Below are 21,253 nucleotides of genomic sequence, written 5' to 3'. Positions count from 1 at the left end.
AAAATTTCCACTTCGAAGTCCAAAAACCAAATTCATTATAAATCTTCCCTTTTGGTGTTACTGACAAACAAAAAAACTCCAAAAATGTAAGAACATCCTCTTCGTCCACCAATGGAGAGTACATTTTAACAATGATCCATTTATCTCTAACGGGGAAGTGTGGCATTACACTTATCCCCTCCATTCTTTTATCCTGGCTTGCAGTCATTTTCCTTAGATATCCTTCAAAAAAAACTTTGTCAACAAAAACTATATCATAAACACCCCTCCTGGGGTAGTCCATTATCGCCAACACTTCTTCTGTCTTCAAACCAAAAAGATCCACAAGAACTTAACTCATCACATACCTAAAATCCTTTTGATCTCGAAAGTTCTCCTGAACAACCAAACGAATAGAATTCTGCACCTTAGCGAATTCAGGCACATGATCTTCCTCTCCTTCATGTGATGCTGCAGACATCTTCTTCACAAACAGGTTCTCCTCTTCTCAATAGAAACCTTCAACACCGAAGTGCCAGGTAGATGATCGCCTCCCGTTGCCCGGGGACTAATCCGACTCCCTAATAGCAGCAGGGAGGTGAAGCCCTGCTGAAAAACAGAGCGATCCCCCCAGGCCAAGGAGCCGGGTACCCCGAGCACCTCTCAGCCAAGACCAAGGCAGCAGCCGCTAGATCACTGCACTTGATCTTAGCCAAAAGGCCGAGAAGCGATAACCAGAATTGGTTTCAAACTACGGAGCCACCCAAGGATCCTGAAAAGTCCATTTGTGGAGATGAGCTCCTGGACTCCCGTTAAGAAGACATGTTGTCAACCTCTAGATCCCTTACATGCCTGCACTTTTCGGCTTGCTGCTGCTGCAATCCACGCGTTTTAGATCTGCATAACTCCACCTCTTTAAACACAGCACCTTCACCCCCTGCTGTTCCCACCCGCCTCAACACCGTTGGAAGGGAGGAGAACCAATTAAGGCGGGGGGTGGGGTGGAACGAGCAGCTGTCTACCCTTAGCAGGAGGGCTCCTGATTACATACCTCTCCTGCTGCTGCTGCTGCTGGCTGTCCAGCAGCAGACTGAAGGTGGCTGCTGCTGTGCACAGGTATATAAAGGCTCAGAGCCTATTATGACACGCGCAGCCAGCGTTCCATTGCCACATTCCATCTACTGCAGGCAGGATACCTGGCTGGCTGAATGTCGCTGAGAAGCTCACAGAGACCGCCATAAGCAACAGTTTAACAGAATGCCACAGACTAATCAACCAAACTTTTTGGGTTGAGTTCTCTTTTATAGTCTGCAGGCATTAAATGAAAGAAGTCAGTGTTCCAGCAGAAGGAGACAACGTTTCAGAAAAGGCATTGTAGCAAACCAAAAAAGAAATTTTAAGCGCAGCAGAGTAACCAGCGCACATACCTGTTAGCTCAGGTGAGTTTAAAAGGCTGCTGTTGATAACAAGGGCATTTGCTAAATAGATGGTGTGTGTGCAACAATATACTGAAAGGTCAATTATATTGTGCAGCTTATCTCACCACCTGTAGTTATTTAGGTGAAAGCTCCAAAATGCTTGCCTAATATGTCTGTTTATCCAAAAGGAAGTAAAAAGGGAGAGCTAGAAAGATAGCATTGCATCACATTACATGGCAATGCAATGCACAGTTGCTGAAGTTGAACCAAAATGAGCTTGTAATCTGGCTTCTGCAACTTTGAACATGAAAAATCCAATGAGGAGAAGAAAAGCAAAGCCAAAGAGTCCATCCCAAAATCCGACAAACAAGCAAAATGAACAAAAAACATTGAATTCAATTCTTTCTGATTTTAGAAACTGCATTAAAGAAGGGGTGCACCGGTCCTGGAGATACTGCAATACCAGGTCAATGCGTGGAGTGGACAGAGCAAGCTCTTTTTCCATCTCCCTGTTCTAAAAATCCATTTAATATATGGTCCCCAGATAGGGGACGTATCAGATATTAAACTGATAAGAACAGATACTACACTTGATCTTAGCCAAAAGGCTGAGAAGCGATAACCAGAATTGGTTTCAAACTACGGAGCCACCCAAGGATCCTGAAAAGTCCATTTGTGGAGATGAGCTCCTGGACTCCCGTTAAGAAGACATGTTGTCAACCTCTAGATCCCTTACATGCCTGCACTTTTCGGCTTGCTGCTGCTGCAATCCACGCGTTTTAGATCTGCATAACTCCACCTCTTTAAACACAGCACCTTCACCCCCTGCTGTTCCCACCCGCCTCAACACCGTTGGAAGGGAGGAGAACCAATTAAGGCGGGGGGTGGGGTGGAACGAGCAGCTGTCTACCCTTAGCAGGAGGGCTCCTGATTACATACCTCTCCTGCTGCTGCTGCTGCTGGCTGTCCAGCAGCAGACTGAAGGTGGCTGCTGCTGTGCACAGGTATATAAAGGCTCAGAGCCTATTATGACACGCGCAGCCAGCGTTCCATTGCCACATTCCATCTACTGCAGGCAGGATACCTGGCTGGCTGAATGTCGCTGAGAAGCTCACAGAGACCGCCATAAGCAACAGTTTAACAGAATGCCACAGACTAATCAACCAAACTTTTTGGGTTGGGTTCTCTTTTATAGTCTGCAGGCATTAAATGAAAGAAGTCAGTGTTCCAGCAGAAGGAGACAACGTTTCAGAAAAGGCATTGTAGCAAACCAAAAAAGAAATTTTAAGCGCAGCAGAGTAACCAGCGCACATACCTGTTAGCTCAGGTGAGTTTAAAAGGCTGCTGTTGATAACAAGGGCATTTGCTAAATAGATGGTGTGTGTGCAACAATATACTGAAAGGTCAATTATATTGTGCAGCTTATCTCACCACCTGTAGTTATTTAGGTGAAAGCTCCAAAATGCTTGCCTAATATGTCTGTTTATCCAAAAGGAAGTAAAAAGGGAGAGCTAGAAAGATAGCATTGCATCACATTACATGGCAATGCAATGCACAGTTGCTGAAGTTGAACCAAAATGAGCTTGTAATCTGGCTTCTGCAACTTTGAACATGAAAAATCCAATGAGGAGAAGAAAAGCAAAGCCAAAGAGTCCATCCCAAAATCCGACAAACAAGCAAAATTAACAAAAAACATTGAATTCAATTCTTTCTGATTTTAGAAACTGCATTAAAGAAGGGGTGCACCGGTCCTGGAGATACTGCAATACCAGGTCAATGCGTGGAGTGGACAGAGCAAGCTCTTTTTCCATCTCCCTGTTCTAAAAATCCATTTAATATATGGTCCCCAGATAGGGGACGTATCAGATATTAAACTGATAAGAACAGATACTACACTTGATCTTAGCCAAAAGGCCGAGAAGCGATAACCAGAATTGGTTTCAAACTACGGAGCCACCCAAGGATCCTGAAAAGTCCATTTGTGGAGATGAGCTCCTGGACTCCCGTTAAGAAGACATGTTGTCAACCTCTAGATCCCTTACATGCCTGCACTTTTCGGCTTGCTGCTGCTGCAATCCACGCGTTTTAGATCTGCATAACTCCACCTCTTTAAACACAGCACCTTCACCCCCTGCTGTTCCCACCCGCCTCAACACCGTTGGAAGGGAGGAGAACCAATTAAGGCGGGGGGTGGGGTGGAACGAGCAGCTGTCTACCCTTAGCAGGAGGGCTCCTGATTACATACCTCTCCTGCTGCTGCTGCTGCTGGCTGTCCAGCAGCAGACTGAAGGTGGCTGCTGCTGTGCACAGGTATATAAAGGCTCAGAGCCTATTATGACACGCGCAGCCAGCGTTCCATTGCCACATTCCATCTACTGCAGGCAGGATACCTGGCTGGCTGAATGTCGCTGAGAAGCTCACAGAGACCGCCATAAGCAACAGTTTAACAGAATGCCACAGACTAATCAACCAAACTTTTTGGGTTGGGTTCTCTTTTATAGTCTGCAGGCATTAAATGAAAGAAGTCAGTGTTCCAGCAGAAGGAGACAACGTTTCAGAAAAGGCATTGTAGCAAACCAAAAAAGAAATTTTAAGCGCAGCAGAGTAACCAGCGCACATACCTGTTAGCTCAGGTGAGTTTAAAAGGCTGCTGTTGATAACAAGGGCATTTGCTAAATAGATGGTGTGTGTGCAACAATATACTGAAAGGTCAATTATATTGTGCAGCTTATCTCACCACCTGTAGTTATTTAGGTGAAAGCTCCAAAATGCTTGCCTAATATGTCTGTTTATCCAAAAGGAAGTAAAAAGGGAGAGCTAGAAAGATAGCATTGCATCACATTACATGGCAATGCAATGCACAGTTGCTGAAGTTGAACCAAAATGAGCTTGTAATCTGGCTTCTGCAACTTTGAACATGAAAAATCCAATGAGGAGAAGAAAAGCAAAGCCAAAGAGTCCATCCCAAAATCCGACAAACAAGCAAAATTAACAAAAAACATTGAATTCAATTCTTTCTGATTTTAGAAACTGCATTAAAGAAGGGGTGCACCGGTCCTGGAGATACTGCAATACCAGGTCAATGCGTGGAGTGGACAGAGCAAGCTCTTTTTCCATCTCCCTGTTCTAAAAATCCATTTAATATATGGTCCCCAGATAGGGGACGTATCAGATATTAAACTGATAAGAACAGATACTACACTTGATCTTAGCCAAAAGGCCGAGAAGCGATAACCAGAATTGGTTTCAAACTACGGAGCCACCCAAGGATCCTGAAAAGTCCATTTGTGGAGATGAGCTCCTGGACTCCCGTTAAGAAGACATGTTGTCAACCTCTAGATCCCTTACATGCCTGCACTTTTCGGCTTGCTGCTGCTGCAATCCACGCGTTTTAGATCTGCATAACTCCACCTCTTTAAACACAGCACCTTCACCCCCTGCTGTTCCCACCCGCCTCAACACCGTTGGAAGGGAGGAGAACCAATTAAGGCGGGGGGTGGGGTGGAACGAGCAGCTGTCTACCCTTAGCAGGAGGGCTCCTGATTACATACCTCTCCTGCTGCTGCTGCTGCTGGCTGTCCAGCAGCAGACTGAAGGTGGCTGCTGCTGTGCACAGGTATATAAAGGCTCAGAGCCTATTATGACACGCGCAGCCAGCGTTCCATTGCCACATTCCATCTACTGCAGGCAGGATACCTGGCTGGCTGAATGTCGCTGAGAAGCTCACAGAGACCGCCATAAGCAACAGTTTAACAGAATGCCACAGACTAATCAACCAAACTTTTTGGGTTGGGTTCTCTTTTATAGTCTGCAGGCATTAAATGAAAGAAGTCAGTGTTCCAGCAGAAGGAGACAACGTTTCAGAAAAGGCATTGTAGCAAACCAAAAAAGAAATTTTAAGCGCAGCAGAGTAACCAGCGCACATACCTGTTAGCTCAGGTGAGTTTAAAAGGCTGCTGTTGATAACAAGGGCATTTGCTAAATAGATGGTGTGTGTGCAACAATATACTGAAAGGTCAATTATATTGTGCAGCTTATCTCACCACCTGTAGTTATTTAGGTGAAAGCTCCAAAATGCTTGCCTAATATGTCTGTTTATCCAAAAGGAAGTAAAAAGGGAGAGCTAGAAAGATAGCATTGCATCACATTACATGGCAATGCAATGCACAGTTGCTGAAGTTGAACCAAAATGAGCTTGTAATCTGGCTTCTGCAACTTTGAACATGAAAAATCCAATGAGGAGAAGAAAAGCAAAGCCAAAGAGTCCATCCCAAAATCCGACAAACAAGCAAAATGAACAAAAAACATTGAATTCAATTCTTTCTGATTTTAGAAACTGCATTAAAGAAGGGGTGCACCGGTCCTGGAGAAACTGCAATACCAGGTCAATGCGTGGAGTGGACAGAGCAAGCTCTTTTTCCTTCTCCCTGTTCTAAAAATCCATTTAATATATGGTCCCCAGATAGGGGACGTATCAGATATTAAACTGATAAGAACAGATACTACACTTGATCTTAGCCAAAAGGCCGAGAAGCGATAACCAGAATTGGTTTCAAACTACGGAGCCACCCAAGGATCCTGAAAAGTCCATTTGTGGAGATGAGCTCCTGGACTCCCGTTAAGAAGACATGTTGTCAACCTCTAGATCCCTTACATGCCTGCACTTTTCCGCTTGCTGCTGCTGCAATCCACGCGTTTTAGATCTGCATAACTCCACCTCTTTAAACACAGCACCTTCACCCCCTGCTGTTCCCACCCGCCTCAACACCGTTGGAAGGGAGGAGAACCAATTAAGGCGGGGGGTGGGGTGGAACGAGCAGCTGTCTACCCTTAGCAGGAGGGCTCCTGATTACATACCTCTCCTGCTGCTGCTGCTGCTGGCTGTCCAGCAGCAGACTGAAGGTGGCTGCTGCTGTGCACAGGTATATAAAGGCTCAGAGCCTATTATGACACGCGCAGCCAGCGTTCCATTGCCACATTCCATCTACTGCAGGCAGGATACCTGGCTGGCTGAATGTCGCTGAGAAGCTCACAGAGACCGCCATAAGCAACAGTTTAACAGAATGCCACAGACTAATCAACCAAACTTTTTGGGTTGGGTTCTCTTTTATAGTCTGCAGGCATTAAATGAAAGAAGTCAGTGTTCCAGCAGAAGGAGACAACGTTTCAGAAAAGGCATTGTAGCAAACCAAAAAAGAAATTTTAAGCGCAGCAGAGTAACCAGCGCACATACCTGTTAGCTCAGGTGAGTTTAAAAGGCTGCTGTTGATAACAAGGGCATTTGCTAAATAGATGGTGTGTGTGCAACAATATACTGAAAGGTCAATTATATTGTGCAGCTTATCTCACCACCTGTAGTTATTTAGGTGAAAGCTCCAAAATGCTTGCCTAATATGTCTGTTTATCCAAAAGGAAGTAAAAAGGGAGAGCTAGAAAGATAGCATTGCATCACATTACATGGCAATGCAATGCACAGTTGCTGAAGTTGAACCAAAATGAGCTTGTAATCTGGCTTCTGCAACTTTGAACATGAAAAATCCAATGAGGAGAAGAAAAGCAAAGCCAAAGAGTCCATCCCAAAATCCGACAAACAAGCAAAATGAACAAAAAACATTGAATTCAATTCTTTCTGATTTTAGAAACTGCATTAAAGAAGGGGTGCACCGGTCCTGGAGATACTGCAATACCAGGTCAATGCGTGGAGTGGACAGAGCAAGCTCTTTTTCCATCTCCCTGTTCTTAAAATCCATTTAATATATGGTCCCCAGATAGGGGACGTATCAGATATTAAACTGATAAGAACAGATACTACACTTGATCTTAGCCAAAAGGCCGAGAAGCGATAACCAGAATTGGTTTCAAACTACGGAGCCACCCAAGGATCCTGAAAAGTCCATTTGTGGAGATGAGCTCCTGGACTCCCGTTAAGAAGACATGTTGTCAACCTCTAGATCCCTTACATGCCTGCACTTTTCGGCTTGCTGCTGCTGCAATCCACGCGTTTTAGATCTGCATAACTCCACCTCTTTAAACACAGCACCTTCACCCCCTGCTGTTCCCACCCGCCTCAACACCGTTGGAAGGGAGGAGAACCAATTAAGGCGGGGGGTGGGGTGGAACGAGCAGCTGTCTACCCTTAGCAGGAGGGCTCCTGATTACATACCTCTCCTGCTGCTGCTGGCTGTCCAGCAGCAGACTGAAGGTGGCTGCTGCTGTGCACAGGTATATAAAGGCTCAGAGCCTATTATGACACGCGCAGCCAGCGTTCCATTGCCACATTCCATCTACTGCAGGCAGGATACCTGGCTGGCTGAATGTCGCTGAGAAGCTCACAGAGACCGCCATAAGCAACAGTTTAACAGAATGCCACAGACTAATCAACCAAACTTTTTGGGTTGGGTTCTCTTTTATAGTCTGCAGGCATTAAATGAAAGAAGTCAGTGTTCCAGCAGAAGGAGACAACGTTTCAGAAAAGGCATTGTAGCAAACCAAAAAAGAAATTTTAAGCGCAGCAGAGTAACCAGCGCACATACCTGTTAGCTCAGGTGAGTTTAAAAGGCTGCTGTTGATAACAAGGGCATTTGCTAAATAGATGGTGTGTGTGCAACAATATACTGAAAGGTCAATTATATTGTGCAGCTTATCTCACCACCTGTAGTTATTTAGGTGAAAGCTCCAAAATGCTTGCCTAATATGTCTGTTTATCCAAAAGGAAGTAAAAAGGGAGAGCTAGAAAGATAGCATTGCATCACATTACATGGCAATGCAATGCACAGTTGCTGAAGTTGAACCAAAATGAGCTTGTAATCTGGCTTCTGCAACTTTGAACATGAAAAATCCAATGAGGAGAAGAAAAGCAAAGCCAAAGAGTCCATCCCAAAATCCGACAAACAAGCAAAATGAACAAAAAACATTGAATTCAATTCTTTCTGATTTTAGAAACTGCATTAAAGAAGGGGTGCACCGGTCCTGGAGATACTGCAATACCAGGTCAATGCGTGGAGTGGACAGAGCAAGCTCTTTTTCCATCTCCCTGTTCTAAAAATCCATTTAATATATGGTCCCCAGATAGGGGACGTATCAGATATTAAACTGATAAGAACAGATACTACACTTGATCTTAGCCAAAAGGCCGAGAAGCGATAACCAGAATTGGTTTCAAACTACGGAGCCACCCAAGGATCCTGAAAAGTCCATTTGTGGAGATGAGCTCCTGGACTCCCGTTAAGAAGACATGTTGTCAACCTCTAGATCCCTTACATGCCTGCACTTTTCGGCTTGCTGCTGCTGCAATCCACGCGTTTTAGATCTGCATAACTCCACCTCTTTAAACACAGCACCTTCACCCCCTGCTGTTCCCACCCGCCTCAACACCGTTGGAAGGGAGGAGAACCAATTAAGGCGGGGGGTGGGGTGGAACGAGCAGCTGTCTACCCTTAGCAGGAGGGCTCCTGATTACATACCTCTCCTGCTGCTGCTGCTGCTGGCTGTCCAGCAGCAGACTGAAGGTGGCTGCTGCTGTGCACAGGTATATAAAGGCTCAGAGCCTATTATGACACGCGCAGCCAGCGTTCCATTGCCACATTCCATCTACTGCAGGCAGGATACCTGGCTGGCTGAATGTCGCTGAGAAGCTCACAGAGACCGCCATAAGCAACAGTTTAACAGAATGCCACAGACTAATCAACCAAACTTTTTGGGTTGGGTTCTCTTTTATAGTCTGCAGGCATTAAATGAAAGAAGTCAGTGTTCCAGCAGAAGGAGACAACGTTTCAGAAAAGGCATTGTAGCAAACCAAAAAAGAAATTTTAAGCGCAGCAGAGTAACCAGCGCACATACCTGTTAGCTCAGGTGAGTTTAAAAGGCTGCTGTTGATAACAAGGGCATTTGCTAAATAGATGGTGTGTGTGCAACAATATACTGAAAGGTCAATTATATTGTGCAGCTTATCTCACCACCTGTAGTTATTTAGGTGAAAGCTCCAAAATGCTTGCCTAATATGTCTGTTTATCCAAAAGGAAGTAAAAAGGGAGAGCTAGAAAGATAGCATTGCATCACATTACATGGCAATGCAATGCACAGTTGCTGAAGTTGAACCAAAATGAGCTTGTAATCTGGCTTCTGCAACTTTGAACATGAAAAATCCAATGAGGAGAAGAAAAGCAAAGCCAAAGAGTCCATCCCAAAATCCGACAAACAAGCAAAATGAACAAAAAACATTGAATTCAATTCTTTCTGATTTTAGAAACTGCATTAAAGAAGGGGTGCACCGGTCCTGGAGAAACTGCAATACCAGGTCAATGCGTGGAGTGGACAGAGCAAGCTCTTTTTCCTTCTCCCTGTTCTAAAAATCCATTTAATATATGGTCCCCAGATAGGGGACGTATCAGATATTAAACTGATAAGAACAGATACTACACTTGATCTTAGCCAAAAGGCCGAGAAGCGATAACCAGAATTGGTTTCAAACTACGGAGCCACCCAAGGATCCTGAAAAGTCCATTTGTGGAGATGAGCTCCTGGACTCCCGTTAAGAAGACATGTTGTCAACCTCTAGATCCCTTACATGCCTGCACTTTTCGGCTTGCTGCTGCTGCAATCCACGCGTTTTAGATCTGCATAACTCCACCTCTTTAAACACAGCACCTTCACCCCCTGCTGTTCCCACCCGCCTCAACACCGTTGGAAGGGAGGAGAACCAATTAAGGCGGGGGGTGGGGTGGAACGAGCAGCTGTCTACCCTTAGCAGGAGGGCTCCTGATTACATACCTCTCCTGCTGCTGCTGCTGCTGGCTGTCCAGCAGCAGACTGAAGGTGGCTGCTGCTGTGCACAGGTATATAAAGGCTCAGAGCCTATTATGACACGCGCAGCCAGCGTTCCATTGCCACATTCCATCTACTGCAGGCAGGATACCTGGCTGGCTGAATGTCGCTGAGAAGCTCACAGAGACCGCCATAAGCAACAGTTTAACAGAATGCCACAGACTAATCAACCAAACTTTTTGGGTTGGGTTCTCTTTTATAGTCTGCAGGCATTAAATGAAAGAAGTCAGTGTTCCAGCAGAAGGAGACAACGTTTCAGAAAAGGCATTGTAGCAAACCAAAAAAGAAATTTTAAGCGCAGCAGAGTAACCAGCGCACATACCTGTTAGCTCAGGTGAGTTTAAAAGGCTGCTGTTGATAACAAGGGCATTTGCTAAATAGATGGTGTGTGTGCAACAATATACTGAAAGGTCAATTATATTGTGCAGCTTATCTCACCACCTGTAGTTATTTAGGTGAAAGCTCCAAAATGCTTGCCTAATATGTCTGTTTATCCAAAAGGAAGTAAAAAGGGAGAGCTAGAAAGATAGCATTGCATCACATTACATGGCAATGCAATGCACAGTTGCTGAAGTTGAACCAAAATGAGCTTGTAATCTGGCTTCTGCAACTTTGAACATGAAAAATCCAATGAGGAGAAGAAAAGCAAAGCCAAAGAGTCCATCCCAAAATCCGACAAACAAGCAAAATGAACAAAAAACATTGAATTCAATTCTTTCTGATTTTAGAAACTGCATTAAAGAAGGGGTGCACCGGTCCTGGAGATACTGCAATACCAGGTCAATGCGTGGAGTGGACAGAGCAAGCTCTTTTTCCATCTCCCTGTTCTAAAAATCCATTTAATATATGGTCCCCAGATAGGGGACGTATCAGATATTAAACTGATAAGAACAGATACTACACTTGATCTTAGCCAAAAGGCCGAGAAGCGATAACCAGAATTGGTTTCAAACTACGGAGCCACCCAAGGATCCTGAAAAGTCCATTTGTGGAGATGAGCTCCTGGACTCCCGTTAAGAAGACATGTTGTCAACCTCTAGATCCCTTACATGCCTGCACTTTTCGGCTTGCTGCTGCTGCAATCCACGCGTTTTAGATCTGCATAACTCCACCTCTTTAAACACAGCACCTTCACCCCCTGCTGTTCCCACCCGCCTCAACACCGTTGGAAGGGAGGAGAACCAATTAAGGCGGGGGGTGGGGTGGAACGAGCAGCTGTCTACCCTTAGCAGGAGGGCTCCTGATTACATACCTCTCCTGCTGCTGCTGCTGCTGGCTGTCCAGCAGCAGACTGAAGGTGGCTGCTGCTGTGCACAGGTATATAAAGGCTCAGAGCCTATTATGACACGCGCAGCCAGCGTTCCATTGCCACATTCCATCTACTGCAGGCAGGATACCTGGCTGGCTGAATGTCGCTGAGAAGCTCACAGAGACCGCCATAAGCAACAGTTTAACAGAATGCCACAGACTAATCAACCAAACTTTTTGGGTTGGGTTCTCTTTTATAGTCTGCAGGCATTAAATGAAAGAAGTCAGTGTCCCAGCAGAAGGAGACAACGTTTCAGAAAAGGCATTGTAGCAAACCAAAAAAGAAATTTTAAGCGCAGCAGAGTAACCAGCGCACATACCTGTTAGCTCAGGTGAGTTTAAAAGGCTGCTGTTGATAACAAGGGCATTTGCTAAATAGATGGTGTGTGTGCAACAATATACTGAAAGGTCAATTATATTGTGCAGCTTATCTCACCACCTGTAGTTATTTAGGTGAAAGCTCCAAAATGCTTGCCTAATATGTCTGTTTATCCAAAAGGAAGTAAAAAGGGAGAGCTAGAAAGATAGCATTGCATCACATTACATGGCAATGCAATGCACAGTTGCTGAAGTTGAACCAAAATGAGCTTGTAATCTGGCTTCTGCAACTTTGAACATGAAAAATCCAATGAGGAGAAGAAAAGCAAAGCCAAAGAGTCCATCCCAAAATCCGACAAACAAGCAAAATGAACAAAAAACATTGAATTCAATTCTTTCTGATTTTAGAAACTGCATTAAAGAAGGGGTGCACCGGTCCTGGAGATACTGCAATACCAGGTCAATGCGTGGAGTGGACAGAGCAAGCTCTTTTTCCATCTCCCTGTTCTAAAAATCCATTTAATATATGGTCCCCAGATAGGGGACGTATCAGATATTAAACTGATAAGAACAGATACTACACTTGATCTTAGCCAAAAGGCCGAGAAGCGATAACCAGAATTGGTTTCAAACTACGGAGCCACCCAAGGATCCTGAAAAGTCCATTTGTGGAGATGAGCTCCTGGACTCCCGTTAAGAAGACATGTTGTCAACCTCTAGATCCCTTACATGCCTGCACTTTTCGGCTTGCTGCTGCTGCAATCCACGCGTTTTAGATCTGCATAACTCCACCTCTTTAAACACAGCACCTTCACCCCCTGCTGTTCCCACCCGCCTCAACACCGTTGGAAGGGAGGAGAACCAATTAAGGCGGGGGGTGGGGTGGAACGAGCAGCTGTCTACCCTTAGCAGGAGGGCTCCTGATTACATACCTCTCCTGCTGCTGCTGCTGCTGGCTGTCCAGCAGCAGACTGAAGGTGGCTGCTGCTGTGCACAGGTATATAAAGGCTCAGAGCCTATTATGACACGCGCAGCCAGCGTTCCATTGCCACATTCCATCTACTGCAGGCAGGATACCTGGCTGGCTGAATGTCGCTGAGAAGCTCACAGAGACCGCCATAAGCAACAGTTTAACAGAATGCCACAGACTAATCAACCAAACTTTTTGGGTTGGGTTCTCTTTTATAGTCTGCAGGCATTAAATGAAAGAAGTCAGTGTTCCAGCAGAAGGAGACAACGTTTCAGAAAAGGCATTGTAGCAAACCAAAAAAGAAATTTTAAGCGCAGCAGAGTAACCAGCGCACATACCTGTTAGCTCAGGTGAGTTTAAAAGGCTGCTGTTGATAACAAGGGCATTTGCTAAATAGATGGTGTGTGTGCAACAATATACTGAAAGGTCAATTATATTGTGCAGCTTATCTCACCACCTGTAGTTATTTAGGTGAAAGCTCCAAAATGCTTGCCTAATATGTCTGTTTATCCAAAAGGAAGTAAAAAGGGAGAGCTAGAAAGATAGCATTGCATCACATTACATGGCAATGCAATGCACAGTTGCTGAAGTTGAACCAAAATGAGCTTGTAATCTAGCTTCTGCAACTTTGAACATGAAAAATCCAATGAGGAGAAGAAAAGCAAAGCCAAAGAGTCCATCCCAAAATCCGACAAACAAGCAAAATGAACAAAAAACATTGAATTCAATTCTTTCTGATTTTAGAAACTGCATTAAAGAAGGGGTGCACCGGTCCTGGAGATACTGCAATACCAGGTCAATGCGTGGAGTGGACAGAGCAAGCTCTTTTTCCATCTCCCTGTTCTAAAAATCTATTTAATATATGGTCCCCAGATAGGGGACGTATCAGATATTAAACTGATAAGAACAGATACTACACTTGATCTTAGCCAAAAGGCCGAGAAGCGATAACCAGAATTGGTTTCAAACTACGGAGCCACCCAAGGATCCTGAAAAGTCCATTTGTGGAGATGAGCTCCTGGACTCCCGTTAAGAAGACATGTTGTCAACCTCTAGATCCCTTACATGCCTGCACTTTTCGGCTTGCTGCTGCTGCAATCCACGCGTTTTAGATCTGCATAACTCCACCTCTTTAAACACAGCACCTTCACCCCCTGCTGTTCCCACCCGCCTCAACACCGTTGGAAGGGAGGAGAACCAATTAAGGCGGGGGGTGGGGTGGAACGAGCAGCTGTCTACCCTTAGCAGGAGGGCTCCTGATTACATACCTCTCCTGCTGCTGCTGCTGCTGGCTGTCCAGCAGCAGACTGAAGGTGGCTGCTGCTGTGCACAGGTATATAAAGGCTCAGAGCCTATTATGACACGCGCAGCCAGCGTTCCATTGCCACATTCCATCTACTGCAGGCAGGATACCTGGCTGGCTGAATGTCGCTGAGAAGCTCACAGAGACCGCCATAAGCAACAGTTTAACAGAATGCCACAGACTAATCAACCAAACTTTTTGGGTTGGGTTCTCTTTTATAGTCTGCAGGCATTAAATGAAAGAAGTCAGTGTTCCAGCAGAAGGCGACAACGTTTCAGAAAAGGCATTGTAGCAAACCAAAAAAGAAATTTTAAGCGCAGCAGAGTAACCAGCGCACATACCTGTTAGCTCAGGTGAGTTTAAAAGGCTGCTGTTGATAACAAGGGCATTTGCTAAATAGATGGTGTGTGTGCAACAATATACTGAAAGGTCAATTATATTGTGCAGCTTATCTCACCACCTGTAGTTATTTAGGTGAAAGCTCCAAAATGCTTGCCTAATATGTCTGTTTATCCAAAAGGAAGTAAAAAGGGAGAGCTAGAAAGATAGCATTGCATCACATTACATGGCAATGCAATGCACAGTTGCTGAAGTTGAACCAAAATGAGCTTGTAATCTGGCTTCTGCAACTTTGAACATGAAAAATCCAATGAGGAGAAGAAAAGCAAAGCCAAAGAGTCCATCCCAAAATCCGACAAACAAGCAAAATTAACAAAAAACATTGAATTCAATTCTTTCTGATTTTAGAAACTGCATTAAAGAAGGGGTGCACCGGTCCTGGAGATACTGCAATACCAGGTCAATGCGTGGAGTGGACAGAGCAAGCTCTTTTTCCATCTCCCTGTTCTAAAAATCCATTTAATATATGGTCCCCAGATAGGGGACGTATCAGATACTAAACTGATAAGAACAGATACTACACTTGATCTTAGCCAAAAGGCCGAGAAGCGATAACCAGAATTGGTTTCAAACTACGGAGCCACCCAAGGATCCTGAAAAGTCCATTTGGGGAGATGAGCTCCTGGACTCCCGTTAAGAAGACATGTTGTCAACCTCTAGATCCCTTACATGCCTGCACTTTTCGGCTTGCTGCTGCTGCAATCCACGCGTTTTAGATCTGCATAACTCCACCTCTTTAAACACAGCACCTTCACCCCCTGCTGTTCCCACCCGCCTCAACACCGTTGGAAGGGAGGAGAACCAATTAAGGCGGGGGGTGGGGTGGAACGAGCAGCTGTCTACCCTTAGCAGGAGGGCTCCTGATTACATACCTCTCCTGCTGCTGCTGCTGCTGGCTGTCCAGCAGCAGACTGAAGGTGGCTGCTGCTGTGCACAGGTATATAAAGGCTCAGAGCCTATTATGACACGCGCAGCCAGCGTTCCATTGCCACATTCCATCTACTGCAGGCAGGATACCTGGCTGGCTGAATGTCGCTGAGAAGCTCACAGAGACCGCCATAAGCAACAGTTTAACAGAATGCCACAGACTAATCAACCAAACTTTTTGGGTTGGGTTCTCTTTTATAGTCTGCAGGCATTAAATGAAAGAAGTCAGTGTTCCAGCAGAAGGAGACAACGTTTCAGAAAAGGCATTGTAGCAAACCAAAAAAGAAATTTTAAGCGCAGCAGAGTAACCAGCGCACATACCTGTTAGCTCAGGTGAGTTTAAAAGGCTGCTGTTGATAACAAGGGCATTTGCTAAATAGATGGTGTGTGTGCAACAATATACTGAAAGGTCAATTATATTGTGCAGCTTATCTCACCACCTGTAGTTATTTAGGTGAAAGCTCCAAAATGCTTGCCTAATATGTCTGTTTATCCAAAAGGAAGTAAAAAGGGAGAGCTAGAAAGATAGCATTGCATCACATTACATGGCAATGCAATGCACAGTTGCTGAAGTTGAACCAAAATGAGCTTGTAATCTGGCTTCTGCAACTTTGAACATGAAAAATCCAATGAGGAGAAGAAAAGCAAAGCCAAAGAGTCCATCCCAAAATCCGACAAACAAGCAAAATGAACAAAAAACATTGAATTCAATTCTTTCTGATTTTAGAAACTGCATTAAAGAAGGGGTGCACCGGTCCTGGAGATACTGCAATACCAGGTCAATGCGTGGAGTGGACAGAGCAAGCTCTTTTTCCATCTCCCTGTTCTAAAAATCCATTTAATATATGGTCCTCAGATAGGGGACGTATCAGATATTAAACTGATAAGAACAGATTTTTTTTTTTTTTTTTTTATCATATTTACATAGCATGAGGATACGACGCACTAACTAGACACATCACACCCCTATGCTACACAAAACACTCAATCTGAAAGAAAAAGCATGTCAATCAATACAGTACGACGAACCGTGATAAGGGATGGGGATTGGGAAAAAGGGGATGTGGAGGGGAAAATCACAGGCCCGAAGCTTTATTGAAAGACAAGACACATAAGGGGAGAGGGGGAGGAGGGGTTTAGTCCTCGTCCTCGTCCTCCGGACCGTCCATGATGGAATAGTCTCTGAGCAGGCTGTGGATCAGCCTGCGGCAGTCCTGGATGGACATCCTCTCCCTCCTCAAGATGAGCCGGTTCCTGGCGACCCAAACGGCATCCTTGAAGCAGTTCATAAGGCGCCAAGCCTCCTGGATGGCTCCGACGGTATGAACCCCAGGGAAGAGTCCGTAAAGCACAGAATGGTGCGATAGGCTCGCCCTGGGGACAGAGTTCCTCAGGTCGTCCTCAAGTGCAGTCAATAGGCGCTGTGCAAATCCGCAGTCCCAAAAAGTGTGCAAAGATGTTTCCTCCACGAAGGGGCACCTTGGGCAGTACAGGGTCTTGCACAGGTTCCGGGCATGCATGAATGACCGGACGGGCAGTCCGCCCTGAATCGCCATCCACGACAAGTCCTTGTGCCCGTTGGTCAGCCTGTCAGACGACACATTTGTCCACACAGTCTCCAGCGTGTCCTGGTGAAGTCCTGTGATGTTCTCCACGTCATCCTTGGCTCTGATTAGCTTGTGGATAGTTTTGGGCTTCCACAAGTCGGGCTTGAGTCCCTCCAGTTGATGCTCCCCCACAAATCGAACGACGTCTCCGTAGAACCATGGCGTCGTCCAGTTGTAGGGGAAGGAGCTGTCCCACTTGTCCCAGCCGAGTCGCCTCCAAAGAGGAAGCAGGAAGAAGCGAGACATGGACCTGCCCGCGGAGCCATTCTTGACTTGCAAAGTCCGGCGGACACAATCACACACAAAAGAGGATCGCAGGAGGGTGGGGATATCTGGAACGCCCTTCCCACCCTTGCGAGGCTCCTTGTACATGACGGCCCGCCTGACTCTGTCCATCTTGGATCCCCAGACAAAGTGAAACACTGTCCTGGTAATGGCCCTGCACACAGTGACGTGTGGGGGCCAGGCCTGCGCCGTGTACTGCAAGACGGGCAGGACCTCATTACGCAGGACGAGTGCCTTACCCTCACAAGTGAGGTGTCTGAGGCTCCAGAGTCCGATCCGTTGCTTCACCTTGGCCAAGCGTTCTTGCCAGGACTTGAGGGCCGCTCCTTCCTTCCCGAACCAGACTCCCAGCACCTTGAGGAAATCCGGTTGAATGTTGAAGGGGAAGGGGGCGGAGGAGGCCGGCTGCCAATCCCCGAAGAGCATGGCTTCCGACTTCCTGCAGTTGACTTTGGCCCCTGAAGCCCGGCCGAACCTCTCACACGTCTGGACGAGGGCGTCGACTGAACCACGATCAGCGCAGAAGACGGTGACGTCGTCCATGTAGAGCGAGCACTTGACCTCGTGTCGTCCCGGACCCGGTGCGGTGATCCCTCTGATCTCTCCATTCTGCCGGATAGCCTCTGCGAAGAGTTCTATAACACAAACAAAAAGAAGAGGTGATAGAGGGCAGCCTTGTCTGACCCCAGAGAGGACAGGGAAGGGGTCAGTCTTCCAGCCGTTCACCAACACCGAGCTGTGGATATCAAAATACATCAGACGGACATACGAACAAAACATGTTACCCAAACCTAACCGGTGCAGAGCTCGGCCCATGAACTCGTGGGAAACCCGGTCGAAGGCCTTCTCCTGATCCAAGGAGACCAGGGCCGCGTGTGCGCGGCGGACCTTGATGTACTCGACCGTGTCCCGCACGAGAGCGAGGCTGTCTGCGATGCGACGTCCAGGGATGCCGCAGGTCTGGTCCGGGTGGATGATCCGTCCGATGACCGTCTTAAGTCGTGTCGCCATCGTCTTGGCCAGGACCTTGTAGTCCACGTTGAGCAGAGTGATGGGACGCCAATTCCTCAGGTCGCACCTCTCTCCCTTCCGCTTGTACAGGATCGTGACCATTCCTTCCCTCAAAGATGGAGGCATTCTACCCTCCACCACCATCTCCTCGTACAGGTCTAACAGGTCCGGACAGATGAGGTCTCCCAGCGCTACATAGAGCTCCGCTGGAAGACCATCACTGCCCGGGGTCCTGCCGGTCCTAAAGGATTTAGCGGCAGAGAGCAATTCGCCCACCATCAGAGGTTTGTCCAAGGCTACCGTGCCTGCAGGATCAAGATGGTTAGTGATACCTGACAGGAACTTATCAGCAGCGTCGGGGTCGGTAGTCTTGTGGGAGTAGAGTTCGCTGTAGAAGTCGCTGACGACCCTCATCACGTCCTCCTTCCCACGTCGCATGTTTCCGCTCTCGTCTCGCAGCTCGTTCAGGGGCGTGTGACCGGCATGAAGTTTCCTGAAAAAGAATGAGTTACATTTCTCACCCTTCTCCAGATTCTCCACTTTGGAACGGAAGATGATTCGCTTGGACTCCTCCTCAAAGTGCCTTTTCAGGCTCTTCTTGGTCTCCTCCAGCTCCTCCCTCACGTCCCAGCCGCAGTGAAGAAGGTCCTGCAGCGACCGCAGCTCGCGCTGCAGCCCTCTGAAGTCCCTCCTCTTCTCACACGCCTGTTGTCGACCCTTGGCCTGAAAGAAACAGCGAAACTCAAGTTTAATATATTCCCACCAATCAGAGACTGTTTGGAAGCTACCCTTGTAGGACTGCCACATTGCGTAGGCTGCTCTCAGCTCCTCCACGACTTCATCCTGAGCCAGCAGAGCACAATTCAGCTTCCAGGAGCCGGGGCCGGACGGAAAACCGTCGCCGAGGACACCTTGTAAGTGAATGGCTCTGTGGTCGGAGAAGAAGCAGGAGACCATCGAGTGCCTACTCTGCCTGACTGCCCGAGAGGTGAACACAAAGTCAATCCTGGAGCGGAGTGAGCCATCGGGTCGGCTCCACGAATAGTTCGTGGAGCCTCTCCCCATGGAGCCCACCACGTCCTGAAGAGAGGCCTCGGTTACCATCTCGATGAGCAGCTTGGACGTGATGTCCAACTTGGCAGATGTGCCAGAACTACGACCGTCCTCCTCGATCCGGCAGTTGAAATCCCCGGCCATCACTAAGGTCCTGGTGGTGGCAAGCTGAAGCCGCAGGGTCTGGAAAAGCTCCAAACGCTCATTCTTCAGTGGGGACGCATACACGTTGATGAACCTGACAGGTTCTCCCGCCCAGTTGCCATCTACAACAAGAGCCCTGCCGCAGATGAGCTCCTGGACGGACTCAAGCGTGAATGCGCCCCCCCTGATCAGAATTGCGACCCCCACAGACTTGCAGTCACCCCCACCGGACCAGTAGGATGGACCGTGGGACCACTCCCTGGCCAGATGTTTGAAGGACCTAGAGGAGGGAAGGGAACATTCCTGCAACATATAAACATCACACAACTGGGAAGTAAGGAAGGCATAAATAGTCTGACGTCTGAACTTGTCCTTGATGCTCCTGACATTAATGGAAAATAAGTTAATATTAGCCATCATGTAGGGAAAAAAGAAAAAGTTAGCGCAGGCAATACACCTTAGTTACCACTCCGGTCGGGTGGTCCCTCGTCGGTGTTGACTGCTGGTGACGGGATCACCAGCAGGCCCTCTTCCTCCATCTGGTCAAGCAGCGCGGCCTCGATCTCGGCGACCACCAGTTCCTCCTCTTCTGGCTCGGCCACCAGGGTCTCAACCATGTGCTCCATCTCTTCTGGCTCAGGGAGGGTATCCTCCTTTTTGCCTACGAAATCCAGAATCTTCTTTTTGGAGGATTCAGTAGCAGGGCTGTCCTCCACCTTCCTCTTTCCCCGGGTTGGAACTGGGGAGACAAGAAGGGGAAAATCCTCCTCGGAATAGATAGCGGCGGGTGGAGGAAAGGTTAATTCCACCGCTACCATGGTCTGGGGAGGGAGAGTGGCTGCCGGGGCAGGGGAAAGGACACCTGCTGAGGAGTAGGGGAAGGAGGAAGAGGAAGTGGAATCCTCAGCAGGGGTGGCCGGGGTGGGGGGGGATTGGACGGGGGTGGCAGGGGGAGGGATCGAGAGAGGGGTGACAGAACTCTTACCCTCCTTTGACTTTTTCTTCTGCTTCGGAGCTGCTGGGACCGTCGCTGGGGCTTTGGCCACCGACTCCTTGACCGCTTTGGCCTTGGTCGTCTCGGCCTTGGCCGCTGGGGCCTTGGTCGTCGCGTCCTTGACCTTCACAGGCCTGGTCGTCGGGGCCTTGTCCTCCGTAGCTGGGGTCGTCGCAACCACCGATGCCCAGGATCTCTCACGCCTGGGGCAATCCTTGTACAGATGAGCCGCCAGCCCACACAGGTTGCAGGACGTCTTCTTCGGGCAGTCCTTCGAGCTGTGTCCCGTCACTCGACAAATCCTGCAGGCATCCTCCTTGCAGTCCTTCATCTCGTGGCCGTTCTTGCCGCATCTCCTGCAGTTCCGCGGCATGTCCGGGTAATAGATGAGGCCGTAGGAGTTGCCCAGGGAGAATGTCGGGGGCAGGTGCCGAAGTCCGTCTGAGTACGCCAGGTCCCTGTGAAGTCTAACGGTCACCGACCACTTACCTGTCCAGAAGCCGAGTCCATTCAGGATGTGAGAGGGTTCCTTCACAACCAAACAGAAGCGTCTCAGGAAGGTACAGATGTCTTGGCCTGGGGTGTGCGGGTTGCGCATGGAGACCGTGATCCTCCTTTCATCCCTCTGGATAGGGCAGCTACCTGTAAAGGCAGAGAAAGAATTATCCGGTCCTTTTGCGCTTACCATTTCCCAGAACCTCCTGCAGGTGTTCA

The 21,253-nt window shown here is 47.5% G+C and overlaps 11 non-coding genes and 1 pseudogene across 11 annotated transcripts; all 12 read right to left on the bottom strand.

The window, feature by feature from the left end:
- Positions 1 to 1,826: 1,826 nt before the first annotated feature.
- On the bottom strand, positions 1,827 to 2,017 carry LOC141177381 (U2 spliceosomal RNA). The gene has a single exon (XR_012253980.1). It is a non-coding gene; the product is annotated as a U2 spliceosomal RNA (small nuclear RNA).
- A 1,115-nt stretch (positions 2,018 to 3,132) lies between these two features.
- On the bottom strand, positions 3,133 to 3,323 carry LOC141176790 (U2 spliceosomal RNA). The gene has a single exon (XR_012253445.1). It is a non-coding gene; the product is annotated as a U2 spliceosomal RNA (small nuclear RNA).
- A 1,115-nt stretch (positions 3,324 to 4,438) lies between these two features.
- LOC141176789 (U2 spliceosomal RNA) lies at positions 4,439 to 4,629 on the bottom strand. Its single transcript, XR_012253444.1, has one exon. It is a non-coding gene; the product is annotated as a U2 spliceosomal RNA (small nuclear RNA).
- Positions 4,630 to 5,744: 1,115 nt separating this feature from the next.
- On the bottom strand, positions 5,745 to 5,935 carry LOC141177408 (U2 spliceosomal RNA). The gene has a single exon (XR_012254005.1). It is a non-coding gene; the product is annotated as a U2 spliceosomal RNA (small nuclear RNA).
- A 1,115-nt stretch (positions 5,936 to 7,050) lies between these two features.
- On the bottom strand, positions 7,051 to 7,241 carry LOC141177449 (U2 spliceosomal RNA). The gene has a single exon (XR_012254042.1). It is a non-coding gene; the product is annotated as a U2 spliceosomal RNA (small nuclear RNA).
- Positions 7,242 to 8,350: 1,109 nt separating this feature from the next.
- On the bottom strand, positions 8,351 to 8,541 carry LOC141176788 (U2 spliceosomal RNA). Its single transcript, XR_012253443.1, has one exon. It is a non-coding gene; the product is annotated as a U2 spliceosomal RNA (small nuclear RNA).
- Positions 8,542 to 9,656: 1,115 nt separating this feature from the next.
- LOC141177407 (U2 spliceosomal RNA) lies at positions 9,657 to 9,847 on the bottom strand. The gene has a single exon (XR_012254004.1). It is a non-coding gene; the product is annotated as a U2 spliceosomal RNA (small nuclear RNA).
- A 1,115-nt stretch (positions 9,848 to 10,962) lies between these two features.
- LOC141176787 (U2 spliceosomal RNA) lies at positions 10,963 to 11,153 on the bottom strand. The gene has a single exon (XR_012253442.1). It is a non-coding gene; the product is annotated as a U2 spliceosomal RNA (small nuclear RNA).
- A 1,115-nt stretch (positions 11,154 to 12,268) lies between these two features.
- LOC141176786 (U2 spliceosomal RNA) lies at positions 12,269 to 12,459 on the bottom strand. The gene has a single exon (XR_012253441.1). It is a non-coding gene; the product is annotated as a U2 spliceosomal RNA (small nuclear RNA).
- A 1,115-nt stretch (positions 12,460 to 13,574) lies between these two features.
- Positions 13,575 to 13,765, bottom strand: LOC141178462 (U2 spliceosomal RNA). The gene has a single exon (XR_012254745.1). It is a non-coding gene; the product is annotated as a U2 spliceosomal RNA (small nuclear RNA).
- Positions 13,766 to 14,880: 1,115 nt separating this feature from the next.
- Positions 14,881 to 15,071, bottom strand: LOC141177561 (U2 spliceosomal RNA). Its single transcript, XR_012254145.1, has one exon. It is a non-coding gene; the product is annotated as a U2 spliceosomal RNA (small nuclear RNA).
- A 1,115-nt stretch (positions 15,072 to 16,186) lies between these two features.
- On the bottom strand, positions 16,187 to 16,365 carry LOC141177992 (U2 spliceosomal RNA; annotated as a pseudogene).
- Between the last annotated feature and the right edge of the window lie 4,888 nt (positions 16,366 to 21,253).

The sequence above is a fragment of the Phyllobates terribilis genome, unplaced genomic scaffold (genome assembly GCF_046119375.1).
Source record: "Phyllobates terribilis strain yellow unplaced genomic scaffold, ASM4611937v1 Scaffold_27__1_contigs__length_16484149, whole genome shotgun sequence".
In the NCBI taxonomy this organism is placed as follows: domain Eukaryota; kingdom Metazoa; phylum Chordata; class Amphibia; order Anura; family Dendrobatidae; genus Phyllobates; species Phyllobates terribilis.
Note: the sequence above shows the minus strand (reverse complement) of the source record. Positions and strands in the feature narration are given on the sequence as shown.